This window comes from Cajanus cajan, chromosome 8 (genome assembly GCF_000230855.2).
Source record: "Cajanus cajan strain Asha chromosome 8, NIPB_CcT2T_4, whole genome shotgun sequence".
NCBI classification, from domain to species: domain Eukaryota; kingdom Viridiplantae; phylum Streptophyta; class Magnoliopsida; order Fabales; family Fabaceae; genus Cajanus; species Cajanus cajan.
The window spans coordinates 43915002-43934464 of NC_138524.1; positions in this window are offsets into that span (position 1 = coordinate 43915002).

Genomic DNA, 19463 nt, shown 5'->3' on the forward strand with positions numbered 1-19463 from the left:
TGGCCAAGAGGATTCAAGAAGAGTGGGCCCATGCTCAACAAAAGCCCATCATACTTTTTAGTTGGGCTTTGACTCAAGCCCAAGTAGAGTAGGAGTAGTGTAGGTTTGGGCCTTAGGGCTTGTATTGCATTTCTAGGCCTTGTATTTCGGCCACTTAGACTAGGATTTTCATTTCATGGTCATTTGGATTTAGGGTTAATTTAGGTTAACATGTGCATCTTCATTTGCATGTAATTAGTATGGCATTTGGAGTGTATTTCGGCCATGTGCACACATGCACATGGTGTGACTGAAATGCAACTCAAATGGATACCAAATCACATCCAAATGAGTGCACATGGAGGAGGTGACCGGTTGGCACCAAAATTTGAATATTTGAATTCAAATTTTGGCACCTAAGGTTAAGTAAACCATACCATGGTTTTACTTAACCCTAGGTTAACCCAACGTGCACCCTTGACCTAAGTTTACCTATAAATCTCTTCTTGGCCGAGTTTGTAAACACTTTTGGAATTAATTGAATGAGAATTCTTCATTTTGAAATCTCTCCTCCGAAAGTCTCCTTTAGCCTAAACTCTACCCTACTTGAGATCCTCTCCTTGTAGGGTTAGGCATTCTCATTTCTATCCGAGATTAGCTAGGTTATACTTGGCTACACTTGTTCTTCTTGGAGCTTCCAATCCTTGCCATTCTTCCAAGGATCCGAGAAGAGTTGAAGAGCATTCCTTGAGGTTTTCTTCAAGAACAACCTCATCAAGTGGTATCTAGAGCTTTGGTCTTCAAGAGATAAGTTCTTTGTATTTTGAGTGATTGTTTGATCCGTATGCAATACTTGAGTTTATGTCACTTTAGAGTTGATTCCTTCCTAGATCTATTTCTTGCCTAAAAATTGATGGATCTAGCTTTCAGATTGCTTGAATGATTCATATATGCAATTTGTCTTTATTTCTTTCCATGAATCATGCTCCACAAAATATGCTTATAGGAAATTTCAGCTTATAAACTTTTTGTTTCTTTGAGTCTTACTTGAAATTTTCGGTCATATGTGGTTTTGAGTCATTTAATTTTTGAATCCATGTCTAGTGTAATGTGTAGTTCTTTAATTGTTGTTAATTCCTAGCTATGCTTGTTTCACTTTTTGTGTTGATTGTCTTTTGAAATTTTTTTCTGGATTTGGCCGAAATCATTTTGGTTTAGTGTGCTCATAATTTTGTTTTTGATTTGAGTTCATAAACTACTATTAGATCATTAGTAGTTTTCTTAGTTCTAGGTTTCCTTTGCTACAATGTGTCTTCAATTGTTTTGCCTAATTTCGTGAGTTTGATCTTGAATCTCTTTTGGTTGCTGAAAAATCTTGTTTAGAAAAGTTTTGAAATTCAAATTTGGAGCCAAAACCGTGGCATGTGGTTAAGACAAAACAAGTGACAAAAGCATGTTTACATTTCATTACATGTTGACCGAGAATTGAGACTTCAAAAATTCAAAAGAGAAAAAGGCATCTCCTAAATATAAAAAAAAATATAGAACAAAAGTTCAAAAGAAAATTCAAAAGAAAATTTGATAAAAAAAAATTATTCAAATCTACTTTTTCAAGTTAAAAGCCAAAATGGAGATTGTATTGTTTTGGTTTGTGCTTCTCGGTTGCTATTATGTAGTTTGAATACCATATATTTTTCAGCTTACAAACTTTGAGTGTTTTGATTTGTTATTCAAATTCTAGAACCTATCTAGGTTTCTTCCTTCTTTTACTAGCCTAATCCTTTTCTTTGCTCATCTATATTGTCTACTCTTATAATCCTTTCTTGTCTTGGTTTATTCTGAAATTTTCTTGGCTGTTTGTGATAAATTTGGACTCAAAGTGTGGCCTAGTTTTGACCTAGTCTATCTCCATAGAAACTAGTTCTACAAGGGTCATCAAAAGAGGACTAAGATAAGGAGGAGGAAGGTGACAAAGGAGAGCTTCTCGGATTGGCTACCAAATCAAACACCAAACACTTTTTGTTGCTGGAATTTTTGTGGCTACTGCACCTTTACAAATCCGTGAAGACACATTGGAGAACATTTCAAATTGTATTGAATTTAAAAAAAGAAAAACAGAGTATTAGTGACGGATTTCGAGACCAATTTTCCATTACTAATTTGAATTTTCATTACAAAAGTGGTCTCTAATTTCATCACTAATTTTGGTGGCTGTTTTTGTGTTCCATTGAAGCCACTTGTTTTACTTTTCTGTCCAGCTTTTAATTCATTTGTAATTGGCCATTTTGGGAGTGTCTTGGGAGTATCTTTGGTACACAACCATCTCTCCTTAGGAACCCTAATTTTCGTTAGACTTGGTGGAAGTGGTCCTTGATTGGTCTTTGGTACCTCTCAAGCTTTCACCTTAGGAATCCGTGTAGGTAGTTTATTTTTTTCTTGCAAATTAATTTGTTTTAGTTCTATTTCGTCTAGTTATTCAACACATCACAAATCATAAACAAATATTTTGATTGAAAAGTTTTTTAGTAATTTTTACTTGAAGAAGCTTGGTTATTAAGTGGCTCTTAGTAGCTCACCTCCCTCCAAAGTTCAATTTGTATACTTAGTCCTCCAAGTACTTAGTCTTAACCTTTAAAAATTGCTTTTAAAAAGTCTTTCATTAAACAAAATCTTTCACCTATAATGGAAGAATTTTCTACTCCTCATAGTGATAGTAAGTCAAGTGACTACAATGACATTTCAAAGGTAGCACATGAATTAAGATCACTAAAGATTTGGAAAGAGCAAGAGGCTAAACATAGACTCAAAGAAAAACTTGAAAGAGAGGCTCAACTTGCTCTTTTGGAGGAGGAAATTCGTCTATTAAAGGAAAAAGAGGAAAAATTGCATAATAGACACCAAAGTAGACATAGCTCTCAAGTTCATAGTTCAACCATAGGAGAATCCATGCATGATGATAGCCTAGCCTTAGGTGATCATTTTCAACAACATCCTAGAAGAGTTCATAGGACCCCCAAAGCTAGAGAATCTAGGGTAGATCTCCCTTACTTTCATGGCAAAGATGATGTGGAGGGGTACCTTGATTAGGAAATGAAGGTTGAACAAATCTTCACTTGCCATCAAGTGAGTGAAGAAAGAAAAGTGTCTTTAGCCACCTTGAGCTTCCAAGGCCACACCATGTATTGGTGGACATCCCTTGTTAGGGATAGGCGCCTCCACAATGACCCTCCAATTCAATATTGGAATGAGTTAAGGAGTGCTTTAAGAAGGAGACACATTCCCTCATACTACACTAGGGAGCTTATCAATAAGCTCCAAAGACTCCATCAAAAGAACATGACTGTAGAAGAATATAGACAAACCATGGAGTTATATTTGATGAGGGTTGGCATTAGAGAGGAAGAAGACATTACCATTGCTAGATTTTTGAGTGGTCTAACTTTTGAAATAAGAGATAAGGTTGAGCTTTTACCTTATAGAGATTTGAATGACTTGGTTCAACTTTGTATCAAGGTTGAACAACAAAATTTGAGGAAAAATTTCAAAACAAGCTCATACTCATCTTCTTATTTAAAGAATGACTACAAGAAGGAGGGAAAAACTTTTGGAAAGAAAAATACTTTTGATTCCTCCAAAAATCTAGACAAGGGTAAAACAAAAGAAGAAAAAGAAAAGAAAAATACCTCACACACTAGCACCAAATCTAGTGACATAAAGTGCTTTAAGTGTCTTGGGAGAGGCCACATTGCTTCTCAATGCCATAATAGAAAGGTCATGATACTAAGGGGCCAAGACATTTATAGTAGCCAAGATGAAGCTACTACTTCTTGTAGACCCCTAAAATTGTCCGGGTCGGAAATAAAGCTTGAAGACTCTTGAAGACTGAAGGAAGATCAGCCAGAAGGACTTCCAGAAGGCCCAAGGAGGGTTCTCTATAGGTCTAGAGGTCTTAGGATAGCTAAAATAAGAAAAGTGGGAGGAATGAAGCTCAATACGGCCTCCCAGAGGTTCAGTACGGCCGTATTGAGCATTTCGAACTACAATACGGCCGCAGCGAACTCAGTACGCCCGTATTGAAGTCTTTGAACTTCAATACGGCCGTACTGAATTCAATACGGCCGTATTGAAGTTCAAAACTTCAATACGGGCCGTATTGGACCCAAGGGCCGTATTGCGCCTCATCCCTATAAATAAGACGTCATTTGGACGTCATTGGACACTTTTACACTGAGTTTTAACCCTCTTCTTGAGTATTCTGGGTTTTTTTGAGCAGTGCTCTGCCTAGAAATCACTCGGAGAGTTGATCCGACAAAGTTCTCGAGTTCTGAGCTTTTTGCTTGAGTCTCGAACTGAGTCGAAGGGAAATCCTCCGGATTTCCATAGTTAAAATTTTCTAGGAGGGAGCGAGCGGGCTTGTAGAGCGAGGGAACGCCAAAAAGCTTCCCAGTTTTACTTGAATATAAAAGCACGCTTCAAAGGTTTCTTCTTAAGTCCTTCCTTTTACTGCTTTCTGTGTGTATATTTAACTGTCATCATGTAGATAGTTAAGTTGTAATTGTTTAGAATAAATAAATAAGGGGTAATTTAGTAATTTCGCACTATTATTTTTAGAAATAATCTGTCATAGGGAACCCGTAAGGGGCGCTGTGGGGTGCTAACACCTTCCCCACGCGTAACCGACTCCCTTACCCGACTCTGGTTGTAATGGTCGAAGTCGATTTTTGAATCGATTGCCTTAAACTTCTTTTTCCAATGTTTTGAGTAAAACATTGGTGGCGACTCCATGAACCCTTCCTTTTTATGAAAATCGCTAATCCATGGAGGGTCCCGCTTGGGATCAACATGGATTGGTGAGCCTTTTAATAAAATTGCTCGTTTGACAAGGTCTCAGTTTGAGAATAAGTCATTCTGGCAATCCATATTTTTAAACAAATAAAAGAGTCCAACCATCCTTCGCGAATGCCGAAAGCCCGTTTCGGGCCGGTGGCGACACTTCTCCATCTTCAAGTGAGGATGAAGATGAAGCAAGTGAGGGAGAGTCATGTGAGGTCACTTACCCTTACAATGGGGAACATCTTATGATGAGAAGGGTCCTCAATAACCAAACTAGTGATACACAATCTCAAAGAGAGAACATTTTTCACACAAGGTGTAACATTTCCAATAAAGCTTGTTCTCTAATTGTGGATAGTGGATCTTGGTGCAATTGTTGTAGCACTAGGATGGTTGAAAAATTGGGCTTAACTACCACACCCCATCCCAAACCTTATCAACTTCATTGGCTCAATGATGATGGGGATATGATGGTTAACCAACAAGTGGAAGTAGAGTTTTCCATTGGGAACTATCAAGATAAAGTCAAATGTGATGTAGTTCCCATGGAAGCTTGTCATATTTTGTTGGGTAGGCCATGGAAATTTGATAAGAAAACACACCATGATGGCCTAACTAATAAAATAACTTTCACTCACAAGGGTAAGATGATGGAATCATGCTTAGGAAAGCAAGGGGTGACATATTGAAGGAGCTAAGAGGAGTGGGCTAGACATGAAGGTTTGGGCCAGTCAAGGCCCAATGGGCCCGATAGGGCTTGAAAGGCCCAAGTTGAGCTTCTCATGGGCCATATCTTGTTTTAGCTATTTTCTTATATCTTGTATATACCATGTTAGTATAGGTTCTCTATATTTTGGGTCTTGTATTTTGGACCATATAGGATAACATTTTAGGCTATAGGCTTATTGGACCTAGTTTTGGGCTTCATGGGCCTTTGGGCTTTTGGTACCCAATATTGGGCTCATTTTCATTCTTGTAATTTTTCCTTTCCATTGTATTTGCTTGGCCATTGTATTTAGGCCATTAGATTAGGATTATTGAGGGATTACTTAAATAGGTTCATTAGGCTAAACTAGATTTAATTTAGAAGGCATTTAAGTTGAATTTGGGATCACATGGATGGTGCCACTTGTGGATGACCATGTGCTTAGCCAAATCAACCCTAAATGCTTCCTAAATCAAATTAAGATGCATGAGGGCACCTAGATCCACGGACTTGCACATGGGAGTGAAGATTTGAATTCAAATTTCAAACTTGAATTCAAATCTTGGCGCCACATGTGGTGTTTGAATCTTGGCGCCACATGTGGTGTTTGAATCTTCGCACCAAAATGCTTCCCTAGCCGAACCTATATATGCATGATCCTTCACAAACTTGAATTCACTTTTGATGAATGAGAATTTCTGAATTTTATTTCAGCCCAAATTCTCTCAAAGGTCACCGAAATCTCACCTTCCCTAGTTCTAGGAAAACCTCCATTCCTAAACTTGAAAGTGAGCTTTCTTTTGGTTCTTGAGCTTGGGTGCTTCCATCCTTAGCCTAGGAATCCTATTCATCTAAATCTCTCTTCTTCATTGTTCCATTATTCGTGAAAGCTTCAAGGAAAAGATCATTGTTTCCGGAGAAGGTCAAAAGAAGCAAGAATTCATCCATTGCTTCAACCTAAACTCCATCAAGTGGTATCATGAGCAAGGTTGCTTCCTTGAGCTAAGTAATCCTTTTCCACCGAATTTTTTTTGTGTTTTTGTGTTCTCTTATGTCTCATATTGGTTTTTCTGTTTGGATCTAAATTTTTGGCTTAAATTTGATGGATCCAAGTTAGTAATTGTCACTTGTGTTCAATCGGGCAATTACTACAATTTAGGCATTCTACTTGTACTTATTTTGGGTTTGTTTGAGTCATTGCTTATCTCCTTGTTTTAATTCGGCTATTTCATTGAGTATGCATGTGTTTTGATTTTATTTCTGAATCTTAAGTTTTTTCAAGTCATGTTAGTCCTTTAAAATGTCAAAAAATATTCAAGATGTGCTTGTGTTCATATGCTAAAAATTTTTGAGTTTTTTTTTTAATTTGGCCGAGATTCAATTCTAATCATATGTGCCTTTCTTGTTTGCTTTTCTTTTTGCATTTTTGAGTTCATGTTCATCATTATATCATTGGTGAACTCCTAGAGTTAGGTTTCCATTATGTACATGAGTTTTCAAATTTCACCTTCCATCTCAAAATAGTGAATCGATCACATTTGCATTGAAATTTTAAGTGATACTTTGTGTTTTAGTGTATTGATTGTATTGGATCCGAATTTGATATGTTTGATTGCTGGAAAACAGAGAAATACAGAGTCTATTGACACAAAATACATTGAAAAAGAAAGCAAAACAAAGAACTAAAAAGGATCCAAACACTTTTCAAATTAGAATACACTAGAACTTGAGTTTTAATTCACTTAAAATTACTATTCTAGTAGATTCGGTTCTTGCTTCTTTGATTTGTGAAATTTTTTGAGATAAAAGGAAAATATCTTCTCTGGAAAAGAAATTTGAATTCCGAAAAGCAAAAGAATTAAATAAAAAAAAATATAAAGAAAATTATAGCAAGAAAAGCCGAGAAGAACAAATTAGAAGAAAACACAAATTATTTCACAAGCAATTGATCTACTAGTTTGGTTTCTCTTCTTTGATTGCTTCCAAATTTTGTTTTTGTTTTATTAATCTACTCTAGTGCCAATCTAAGACTTTCCTAATTGAGTGCTAGCTTGTTTTGAGTCTTAATTTTTTGCTTTAATTCCTTGGCTTTCTTTGAGTCTTGTCATACACACTTATTCCTTCAATTTTGGTATAAGCTTTGATAAATTGTGCTTTTGTTGCTTGTCTAAGTTTTCTTTGTTAAAATTCTGTACTGGAAGTTGCATCAAATCCTTGATAAAGAACCAAACATTGACTCAACAAGGATAGGAAAGGAGTTTTGAAACAAGGACCTTAAAATTTGACCTAAATTTGGTGACCTAAAACTCCTAAAACTACCTTCACAAGAGTGATCAAGCCTTTCATCTTGTGAGCAGCCTTCTTTCACCTATTTGTTGTGTTCACTGTGCAGGTTCAAAGAGCATCAAAGGACAAAGATTGGAGGTGGATTCAAGCATTCAAACAAGTGATGGAAAAACGAGGCTAAAAATCCGTCACTAAATTGGACTCCAAATCCGTCACAACTTTGTTTTAAGGATTAGTTTGTTTACTTTTCTGTCCAGCATTTATTACCTTGTAATTGGACATTTAAAGGAGTGTCTTGGGTGTGTCTTTGGTACACAACCATCTCTCCTTTGGTGTACATTTTCGTTAGTACTTTGTGAGAGTGGTCCTTGATTGATCTTTGGTATCTTTCAAGTTCTCACACTAGGACACGTTTAGGTAGTTTTAATTCTTGCTTAATACTTGTTTTAGTTGCTTTCATACGTCTAGTATATCATAGTTCACAAAACATCAAAAGTAATTTTCATTGAAAAGAATTTGGTAGAGATTAACTACAAATGGGATTAGTAATTTTTACTTGAAGAGGCTTGGTTTTTAAGTGGCTCTTAGTAGCTCACCTCCCTCCAAAGTTCAATTTGTATACTTAATCCTCCAAGTACTTAGTCTTAACCTTGCATAAAAAATTGCTTTTCAAACTTCTTTTATCAAAAGAAATCTTTCACCTATAATGGAAGATTTTTCTACTCCTCCTAGTGATAGTAATTCAAGTGACTACAATAACATTTCAAAAGTAGCACATGAATTAAGATCATTAAAGGTTTGGAGAGAGCAAGAGGCCAAGCGTAGACTTAAAGAAAAAATTGAAAGTGAGGCCCATCATGCACTCTTAGAAGAGGAAATTCGGCTATTAAAGGAAAAGGAAGAAAGATTACACAAGAAGCACCGAAGTAGGCATGGAAGTTCTCACTTCCATAGTTCAAAATCCTTTTCACAAAAGCTTAAGACATTAACACTTTCGACAAAGCAAGAAGTGTTCACAAGAGAAAAAGCAAAAATTGAAAGAGAAACACAACTTGCAATTTTGGAGGAAGAACTTCTCATTTTGAAACAAAAAGAAGAAAGACTTTTAGCAAAAGCAAAACTGAGAAAAATAAGAGAAAAAGAAAAAAAAGCATTTCTCTTAGGAAAGAGTAAAGAGGAAAACATATCCTCTAAGGGGCTTGTATGTGAAGAGAGTTGTTCTACCACTAAAAATCCTTCACAAAATATTCTCTTCTTCGAACAAGACCTTGACTCTTACCCTAATGTCACCACTAGTCATGAAGTAGAGATTCTAGAACAAGTTAGTTTTACAACAAATGAATCTCAACTTCAAGATGTAGTGAAGAAGGAGTGTGCTACATTTAGTTTCACTTCTTATGCTACTTTCTTGGAGGTGCCCCAGAAAGAAAGCTTTCCTATCTTTAGGACCCCTTCTACTTTAGTTGTTCTAATAAAGCACCCAAATTTTGGAATATATTGTTTGATAGATATATCTTGTCATAATGCATATTCTGTTTTTGTTCTTAAAGGAAGTACATATGAACTTAATTTACCTTTTTCCCTACAAGACAAAAATAGTTTATATGAGTTTTCAAGATTTTCCAAGACATTTTATCTACCAAACAATATGATTCAAATTTGTTTAGGACGTTTTCTAGTATTTTTTTCTTTATATTTTAGGAAAAGCCTAGGCTACCATTTAGGGTACTTTAGGCAAGATGTTGTAGTTTTTAAGAATCATTCTTTTCATTGTCTTAGTCATAGTGTCACTACATTTTTAGGATTTCATTCTAGGTTATACTTAGAAGAGGATCCTATTTCTACTTTTAGGGAGTCTCATTTTAATAATTTAGTTTTCTTTGCTAGGTTAGTTAGAAGGATTCCTCTTAGGATCCACATTCCATTTTCTTCCTATGAACATGTCACCTCTTATACATGGTATGTTGTGTATGTAGGTGATGATTCTTATTCCATGCATCCTCGTGATTTGAGGACAAATCCTTTTCAAGAGGGAGGGGATGATGGAATCATGGTTAGGAAAGCAAGGGGTGACATATTGAAGGAGCCAAGAGGAGTGGGCTAGTGATGGAAGGTGGCTTAGTTCCATGCACGCCCATGATCTTGATTCAACAAGGGAAGACTCCAAAGATGATGAAAAATGAAGGATGGTGGCGGAAGCAATAAGTAGAAGGCGTTGAAGGTGGTTGCTCAAGGTGGCTTCACCTAAGTGTAGGATGAAACCTATTTAGGGTTTTGCTTTTAGGGTGGAGATGGGAGGAGGTTAGCCAAAGGCAACCTAGAACTAAGGAAAGGTTGATGTTTAGGGTGGTTGATGGTGGCGCACAAGGTGAAGGGAAGGTGTTTGGTGGAGGTGATGCTCCTTTTGGCTAGCTCACTTCACTAGGGTGGTGAAGGCCAACCAAGGAAGGCCAAGCTCACTCACTCACGGTGGTTTAGGGAGGAGGAGAAGGGAGGGGCCGTGGAGTTCCTAAGACTAAGGAGAATGACAATGAGGCAAGAATGCACACTCAATATCACTATAATCCAAAGTATTTACAAGGTGTGGTGCATTGGGTATTTATAGGAGGGGAGGCATCTAGGGTTGCATTTGGAGTAGGCAAATGCATTCCAAATGAAATGCAAATGAACCCTAGATGCAACTTGGTGGCCAAGGATGGAATCTTTGGGTTTAGATTGGCTATATCTAGGTGCATGATAAGACCATGCAACCTTTGCCCTCCACTTGGGCCTAAGCCTTTCTAACACCAAAAATAGACCCAATAGGCACCAAAAATATGTGTCACCCTCTAATTAACACCCTAGCCCAAAATTAAAAACCCTAATCATCTAAAGCACCCCATAATACAAGGGTAAAATGGGAAATACAAAGAAAATAAATTCTAAGTCCTAAATACCCCAAAATACAAGGGTAAAATTGGAAATACAAGTAAAATAAATTCTATGACTAAAATACCCCAAAATACAAGGGTAAAAATGGAAAACAAAGACAAATGTCATAAAAACCTAGCTAAGGCCCAAAAGTGGGCTTATTCCTCTTTATGGTTTTTCATCACTAACCCATTCCTCTTGCCTCCTTCAATATGTCACCTCTTGGTTTTCTTGGTCTTAGTTTTATTCCATCATCCCCTCCCTCTTGAAAGGGATTTGACCTCAAATCAAGAGGTTCTTCATGGTGGGCTTCTTGACCAACAAAAACATAAAAATAGGAATTAAAGGTGACAGTATATGGTAGAAATGGAAAGTGCATCCTAAGAGGAGTGCTACTAAACATGCTAAAAAGATTGTCTAAGCTAAAAGGACTAGACTTCCTAATGCTAAGGATAGGGTCCTCCCCATGAGGAAGTCTAGGTGTATGACTAAAGCCTAAAAAGTTAAAAAGACTAACACTATAGCATACTAAAGCACTAGTCCTAAAAACTAGAATATCTTGCCTAAAGTACCCTATGTGGTAACCTAGGCATGTCCTAGAAAACAAAGGAAATACAACTAGAAAATTTCCTAAGCAATTTTGGATTTTATTATTTGTTGGATAGTTATGAAAAGAATTTGTCACAAGGAACCTTGAAGGTTCATATGTTATATCCAACAAATAATATATTCCATAAATTGGGTGCGTTATTGACACAACTAAGGTAGGAAAAGTCCTACACAAAGGAAGGCTATCTACCTTGGGCATCACCAAGGAAGTAGCACAAGAAGTGGAACTAAGTGAAGTCCACTTCTTCTTCACTAAATCTTGAAGTTGAGATTCTTTTTCATTAAAAAGGAGTTGGTTTTGAATCTCCACTTCATGACTAGTGGCAACGTGAGAGAAAGAGTTAAGGTCTTGATGAATGAAGAAAGTCTTTGTTAAATCATTTTCAATGGGAAAGTGACTCTCTTCAAGCATAAGCCCTTTGGAAGAAAAATTATCCTCCTTACTCTTCTCTAAGAGTGTTGGTTGGTGTTTTTCATTTTCTAACCACTCTTGAACTTTTTCTATACTTTTCTTTATTTTTTCTTTCTTTTCTATTTTCTTTTCTTGATTTTGATACCTAGTTGAGACAACCCTAGTTTTGGACCCACTAGTTTCTCTCCTCTCAACTAAGTTTGCAAGTAAATTTCTTATTTCCTCATTATTCTTTTCAAACTCTTTTTCTTTTTGTCTTAATTCTTCCTCTTTTTTTATATTTTTTCTTAGGTAATCTTTCAATTGCCTAAGCTCATCCCTAACACTAGACCTAGAACTATGCGAATTATGACCATGTACACTAGAATGCTCACTCATCTTTGATCAAAAGGTTTTCACAAAATTTTCACAAAGAGTTAAAAAGGTTTTCACAAGGATTGAGTGATAAAAAGGTTTTCAAAAAGTTTTAAAGGTGCAAGATAAGTAGAAAAGGCCTAAGTATACAAATTGAACCTTCAAGGGGAGGTGGACTACAAAGAATCACTTAATAACCAAGCCCTTTTCAAGTAAAAATCACTAAGCCCTTTTTACCTTTCTTACAAAAACAATTTTGACACTACCAAGTGTGTGTGTGCACGCACCCCTAGTAGGCAAAAGAATTAAGCCTTCTAAACGTTTTGGAAAGCAATGTAAAAACCTAAACAATTATACTAGGAAAGCTAGAAAAACATGCAATGGAAAGCAACTTAAAACATACACTAGTCGAGGTCCTAGTGAAGGTTTTCAAATCACCTTCTCTACACGCACTAAAATCCAAGTTGAAGAGGTTTAAAATGGCCAAAATTACAAACCAAATAAAAGAAATTAATGGCCTAAAAACAAGGTGGCCGAGAGCTAGAAATTTCAAGAAAAGATAAAGAAACAAAGTTAAATTCTTCAAAGCTCCTTCAAATTTGCCTTCCCTTCACAAGTAGCAAACGTGTTAGCACCTCTCCCAAAGTGTTTACTCTCCCTTTTGGTTTAGTGAAAACCCTTCCTAAGGCTAGGTTGGATTTTGGTTCACTCCTCCACTCAATCCACCAAAGGATTGCTACTTTGCTAGATAAGTGCTTCACCTACAAGTAAATGAAAGCAACCAAGAGCAAGAGTTCCAAAAAAATAAAAACTGAAAAGGCTAATTATGAAAGGCTAAACTCAGATTGAATAAGATGAGACAAACAAAAGAGGCCAAAGGAAAGACAAGCAAAAATTAAGACTCAATCAATAGAAGCTAGCACTCAAAAGAATAAACCTAGAATGGCACTAGAATGGGTTTGTGTTTAAGTTTCACTTGATTAAGAATTTTGTTTAAGTTTTTCGGTCCAGCCAAGTTAGAAGTCCCAAAATAAGTCCAAAATGGTCAAGGTCCAACTCCAATGCTAAGGTATTTGGTCCAAGTCCACAAGTCAAGCAACAAGTCCTTTTTGTCCAAGTATTTTTTTTTTTTGTTCTTTTGATTTTTTCTTTGCTCACGGCTTTTCTCTTTTTAATTGTCTTTGGGTCCGAAATTTTTTTGAAAATTAGCCCAATTGTTGCTTAGGTTTTACACTTGTGGTGGCACAAAAATTAGGTCAAAAATATGTAGCATAGGAGCAAGACAAGTGGCGCATCCTTAGAGGTTCTTTAAGGAATATTTTGAGTGGAATTGGTTTTGTACTATTTAGGTCAAGTTGTTTTAGCACAAAATATCTAGCACCTCTTAGATTCTTTTAGGGTTCTTGGCAAACAAGCAATCAACTTAAACAAGTGAAAAATGTAAGGGTAAGGTGGGCGGTTTTTAGCATGTGCAAGAAAGTTCACACATGGAAAATCATGGCAACATATAGAACATGCTAGAAGCTAATAGCATGCATGAATGACCTAGATAGTATTCTATATGGCACGCCCACTTAAGATGTATGCATCATGGTATTTTTCATGTTTTCATGCAAGGTATTTGGGCACATACATGGAAATATGTAAGACAAAATATAGGAAGTAAAATGACAAAACAATAGGTAGATTCAAAAAGAAAAAAATGCATGAACATGTAATATTCAACCTAACATGGAATAAAACAACCCTAAAAACAAGGAAACCTAAAGCATCATGGAAGGTTCAAGGAAGCACAAATATGAACCAACACAACAAGAAAGCATTCGGTCACAAGGAGTAGAAGAGAAAAATGACCGAACCAAAAAGAGATGAACCAAAAGACTCAAATGAAGACAAGGATGAAAAACGTTTACCCTTGAAGAATCATGGCTCTAGATACCACTTGATGGAAGGTGGCTTAGTTCCATGCACGCCCATGATCTTGATTCAACAAGGGAAGACTCCAAAGATGATGAAAAATGAAGGATGGTGGCGGAAGCAATAAGTAGAAGGCGTTGAAGGTGGTTGCTCAAGGTGGCTTCACCTAAGTGTAGGATGAAACCTATTTAGGGTTTTGCTTTTAGGGTGGAGATGGGAGGAGGTTAGCCAAAGGCAACCTAGAACTAAGGAAAGGTTGATGTTTAGGGTGGTTGATGGTGGCGCACAAGGTGAAGGGAAGGTGTTTGGTGGAGGTGATGCTCCTTTTGGCTAGCTCACTTCACTAGGGTGGTGAAGGCCAACCAAGGAAGGCCAAGCTCACTCACTCACGGTGGTTTAGGGAGGAGGAGAAGGGAGGGGCCGTGGAGTTCCTAAGACTAAGGAGAATGACAATGAGGCAAGAATGCACACTCAATATCACTATAATCCAAAGTATTTACAAGGTGTGGTGCATTGGGTATTTATAGGAGGGGAGGCATCTAGGGTTGCATTTGGAGTAGGCAAATGCATTCCAAATGAAATGCAAATGAACCCTAGATGCAACTTGGTGGCCAAGGATGGAATCTTTGGGTTTAGATTGGCTATATCTAGGTGCATGATAAGACCATGCAACCTTTGCCCTCCACTTGGGCCTAAGCCTTTCTAACACCAAAAATAGACCCAATAGGCACCAAAAATATGTGTCACCCTCTAATTAACACCCTAGCCCAAAATTAAAAACCCTAATCATCTAAAGCACCCCATAATACAAGGGTAAAATGGGAAATACAAAGAAAATAAATTCTAAGTCCTAAATACCCCAAAATACAAGGGTAAAATTGGAAATACAAGTAAAATAAATTCTATGACTAAAATACCCCAAAATACAAGGGTAAAAATGGAAAACAAAGACAAATGTCATAAAAACCTAGCTAAGGCCCAAAAGTGGGCTTATTCCTCATTATGGTTTTTCATCACTAACCCATTCCTCTTGCCTCCTTCAATATGTCACCTCTTGGTTTTCTTGGTCTTAGTTTTATTCCATCAGCTAGACATGAAGGTTTGGGCCAGTCAAGGCCCAATGGGCCCAATAGGGCTTGAAAGGCCCAAGTTGAGCTTCTCATGGGCCATATCTTGTTTTAGCTATTTTCTTATATCTTGTATATACCATGTTAGTATAGGTTCTATATATTTTGGGTCTTGTATTTTGGACCATATAGGATAACATTTTAGGCTATAGGCTTATTGGGCCTAGTTTTGGGCTTCATGGGCCTTTGGGCTTTTGGTACCCAATATTGGGCTCATTTTCATTCTTGTAATTTTTCCTTTCCATTGTATTTGCTTGGCCATTGTATTTAGGCCATTAGATTAGGATTATTAAGGGATTACTTAAATAGGTTCATTAGGCTAAACTAGATTTAATTTAGAAGGCATTTAAGTTGAATTTGGGATCACATGGATGGTGCCACTCGTGGATGACCACGTGCTTAGCCAAATCAACCCTAAATGCTTCCTAAATCAAATTAAGATGCATGAGGGCACCTAGATCCACAGACTTGCACATGGGAGTGAAGATTTGAATTCAAATTTCAAATTTGAATTCAAATCTTGGCGCCACATGTGTTTGAATCTTGGCACCAAAATGCTTCCCTAGCCGAACCTATATATGCATGATCCTTCACAAACTTGAATTCACTTTTGATGAATGAGAATTTCTGAATTTTATTTCAGCCCAAATTCTCTCAAAGGTCACCGAAATCTCACCTTCCCTAGTTCTAGGAAAACCTCCATTCCTAAACTTGAAAGTGAGCTTTCTTTTGGTTCTTGAGCTTGGATGCTTCCATCCTTAGCCTAGGAATCCTATTCATCTCAATCTCTCTTCTTCATTGTTCCTTTATTCGGTGAAAGCTTCAAGGAAAAGATCATTGTTTCTGGAGAAGGTCAAAAGAAGCAAGAATTCATCCATTGCTTCAACCTAAACTCCATCAAGGTAAGAATTTTGTGCTTCATCCTCTATCACCTTCACAAGTGATGGAAGATCAAGTAAAAATGAAGACCAAACGTGAGCAAGAGAAAGGAAATGAAAATCAAAAAAAGAAAGAAAAAAAAATTCTAAAAACTAGCAATCAAGAGGATTCTAGAGAGTCTAGTGTTCCCTCTCTAGAGATATTTCAAGGAGAGGCATTTGAAACAAAAACTTTACAAAAAACATCTCTCTTACTTGAACCATCTTCTTATATCCTCATGTGTAGAGGAACACTCACATGCACTGCCACAAGTTCTTTGGCCACTTCTCTACCTCTTGAGGTTAAAAATCTTTTAATTGCATTTGATGATGTATTTCCTAGTGAAGGCCCTATGGGACTTCCACCTTTTAGGGGAATAGAGCATCAAATAGATCTTGTGCCTGGGGCTAGTCTACCCAATAGACCAGCCTATAAGACCAATCCACAAGAAACCAAAGAGATAGAGAAGCAAGTACAAAATTTGTTGGATAAGGGTCGGATTCAAAAGAGTATAAGCCCTTGTGCTGTACCTGTTATCTTGGTGCCAAAAAAAGATGGAAAATGGAGGATGTGTTGTGACTGTAGAGCCATCAACAACATCATCATAAAGTATAGGCACCCAATTCCTAGGCTTGATGACATGCTTGATGAGTTGCATGGGTCATCCATATTTTGCAAAATAGATCTTAAAAGTGGATATCACCAAATTAGAATTAAGGAAGGTGATGAGTGGAAAACTGCTTTTAAGACTAAATTTGGATTATATGAATGGTTAGTAATGCCATTTGGGCTTACTAATGCACCTAGCACATTCATAAGGCTCATGAATCATGCCCTTAGGGATTGCATTGGTAGATTTGTAGTTGTTTATTTTGATGACATCTTAATCTATAGCCAAAGTCTAAGTGATCATGTGGATCACCTAAGACAAGTCTTACTTGTTCTTAGAGACAACCACTTGTTTGCCAATGTAGACAAGTGCACTTTTTGTGTGGATAATGTTATATTTCTAGGGTTTGTGGTGAGTAAAGAAGGGGTTCATGTGGACCCCGAGAAAATCAAAGCCATTCAAGAGCAGCCTATTCCTACTAATGTAAGTGAAGTTAGGAGCTTCCATGGATTGGCAAGCTTTTATAGGAGATTTGTTCCTAACTTCTCTACATTAGCTTCACCTCTCAATGAGTTGGTGAAGAAGGATGTGGTCTTTTTGTGGCAAGAAAAACGTAATTTAGCATTTCAAGAACTTAAGAAAAAACTCACTCAAGCACCCGTTCTAGCTCTCCCTGATTTTAGCAAAACCTTTGAGCTAGAATGTGATGCTTTAGGTCTTGGCATAGGAGCTGTGTTGTTACAAGGTGGCCATCCCATAGCCTATTTCAGTGAAAAACTTCATGGGGCTGCCTTGAACTACCCTACCTATGACAAGGAGTTGTATGCTTTAGTTCGAGCCCTTCAAACTTGGAAACATTATCTTGTGACCAAGGAATTTGTCATTCATAGTGATCATGAATCACTTAAATATTTGAAGGGTCAACATAAATTAAATAAGAGGCATGCAAAATGGGTTGAGTACCTTGAGCAATTTCCTTATGTCATCAAGTATAAGAAAGGCTCTACAAATGTAGTAGCTGATGCTTTATCAAGAAGACATGTGTTGTTAAACATCCTAGGTTCTCAAATACTAGGGTTTGATGACATAAAGGAATTGTATGAGAAAGACCTTGATTTTGCTAACTTTTATTCTTTATGTATTCAAAAACCTTGTCAAGGTTACTATATTTCCGAGGGGTTTCTTTTTAAAGAAAATAAACTTTGTATTCCCCAAGGATCTATTAGGAAACTCTTGGTAAAGGAGAGCCATGAGGGTGGGCTCATGGGGCATTTTGGGATTGAGAAGACTCTTTTACTCTTAAAAGAGAAATTCTTTTGGCCTCATATGAAACGAGATGTTCAAAGATTTTGTAGTAGTTGTATAGCTTGTCTTCAAGCTAAATCTACCACAAAACCTCATGGACTATACACCCCCTTGCCAATATCTAATGCTCCTTGGGTAGACATTTCCATGGATTTTATCCTTGGTTTGCCTAGGACCCAAAGAAGAAAGGATTCCATCTTTGTGGTAGTGAACTGTTTTAGTAAAATGGCACACTTTATTCCATGCCACAAGGTGGATGATGCAAGTAATATTGCTAAATTATTCTTTCAGGAAATAGTGAGACTTCATGGGTTACCTAAAACTATAGTTTTTGATAGAGATGTTAAGTTCCTTAGCCATTTTTGGAAAACTTTATGGGCAAGGCTAGGAACTAAACTTCTATTTTCTACTACATGTCACCCACAAACTGATGGGAAAAATGAGGTAGTCAATAGGTCTTTTGGGACTATGTTGAGGGCAATCCTCAAAGGCAATAAAAAGTCATGGGATGACTATCTCCCTCATGTGGAGTTTGCCTACAATAGGGTGGTCCATAAAACCACCAACATGTCTCCTTTTGAGATTGTTTATGGTTTCAATCCTCTCACTCCTTTAGATTTATTACCCCTTTCCGATGCTGCTTCTTTTATCCATAAAGAAGGCACATCTAGGGCTGAATTTGTCAAAAACTTGCATGAGAGGGTTAGGAATCATATTCAATCCCAAACAGAAAAATATGCAAAATACAATAACAAGGGTAGAAAGGAAGTTGTCTTCAATGAAGGTGACTGGGTTTGGCTACACCTTAGGAAAGATAGGTTTCCTTCCAAAATAAAGTCAAAACTTAGTCCTAGAGGAGATGGACCCTTTCAAATCCTCAGAAAAATAAACAATAATGCCTATGTCTTAGATCTCCCCTCTGAATATGGAGTTAGTCCTAGCTTGAATGTCTCTGATTTATCTCTTTTTACAGGACTTGTTGCCCAAGAGGAGGTAGCTTTGGATTTGAGGACAAATCCTCTTCAAGAGGGAGGGGATGATGGAGGAGGCCCATGGGCCAAAGGCCCAACTACTAGGGCTATGGCCAAGAGGATTCAAGAAGAGTGGGCCCATGCTCAACAAAAGCCCATCATACTTTTTAGTTGGGCTTTGACTCAAGCCCAAGTAGAGTAGGAGTAGTGTAGGTTTGGGCCTTAGGGCTTGTATTGCATTTCTAGGCCTTGTATTTCGGCCACTTAGACTAGGATTTTCATTTCATGGTCATTTGGATTTAGGGTTAATTTAGGTTAACATGTGCATCTTCATTTGCATGTAATTAGTATGGCATTTGGAGTGTATTTTGGCCATGTGCACACATGCACATGGTGTGACCGAAATGCAACTCAAATGGATACCAAATCACATCCAAATGAGTGCACATGGAGTAGGTGACCGGTTGGCACCAAAATTTGAATATTTGAATTCAAATTTTGGCGCCTAAGGTTAAGTAAACCATAC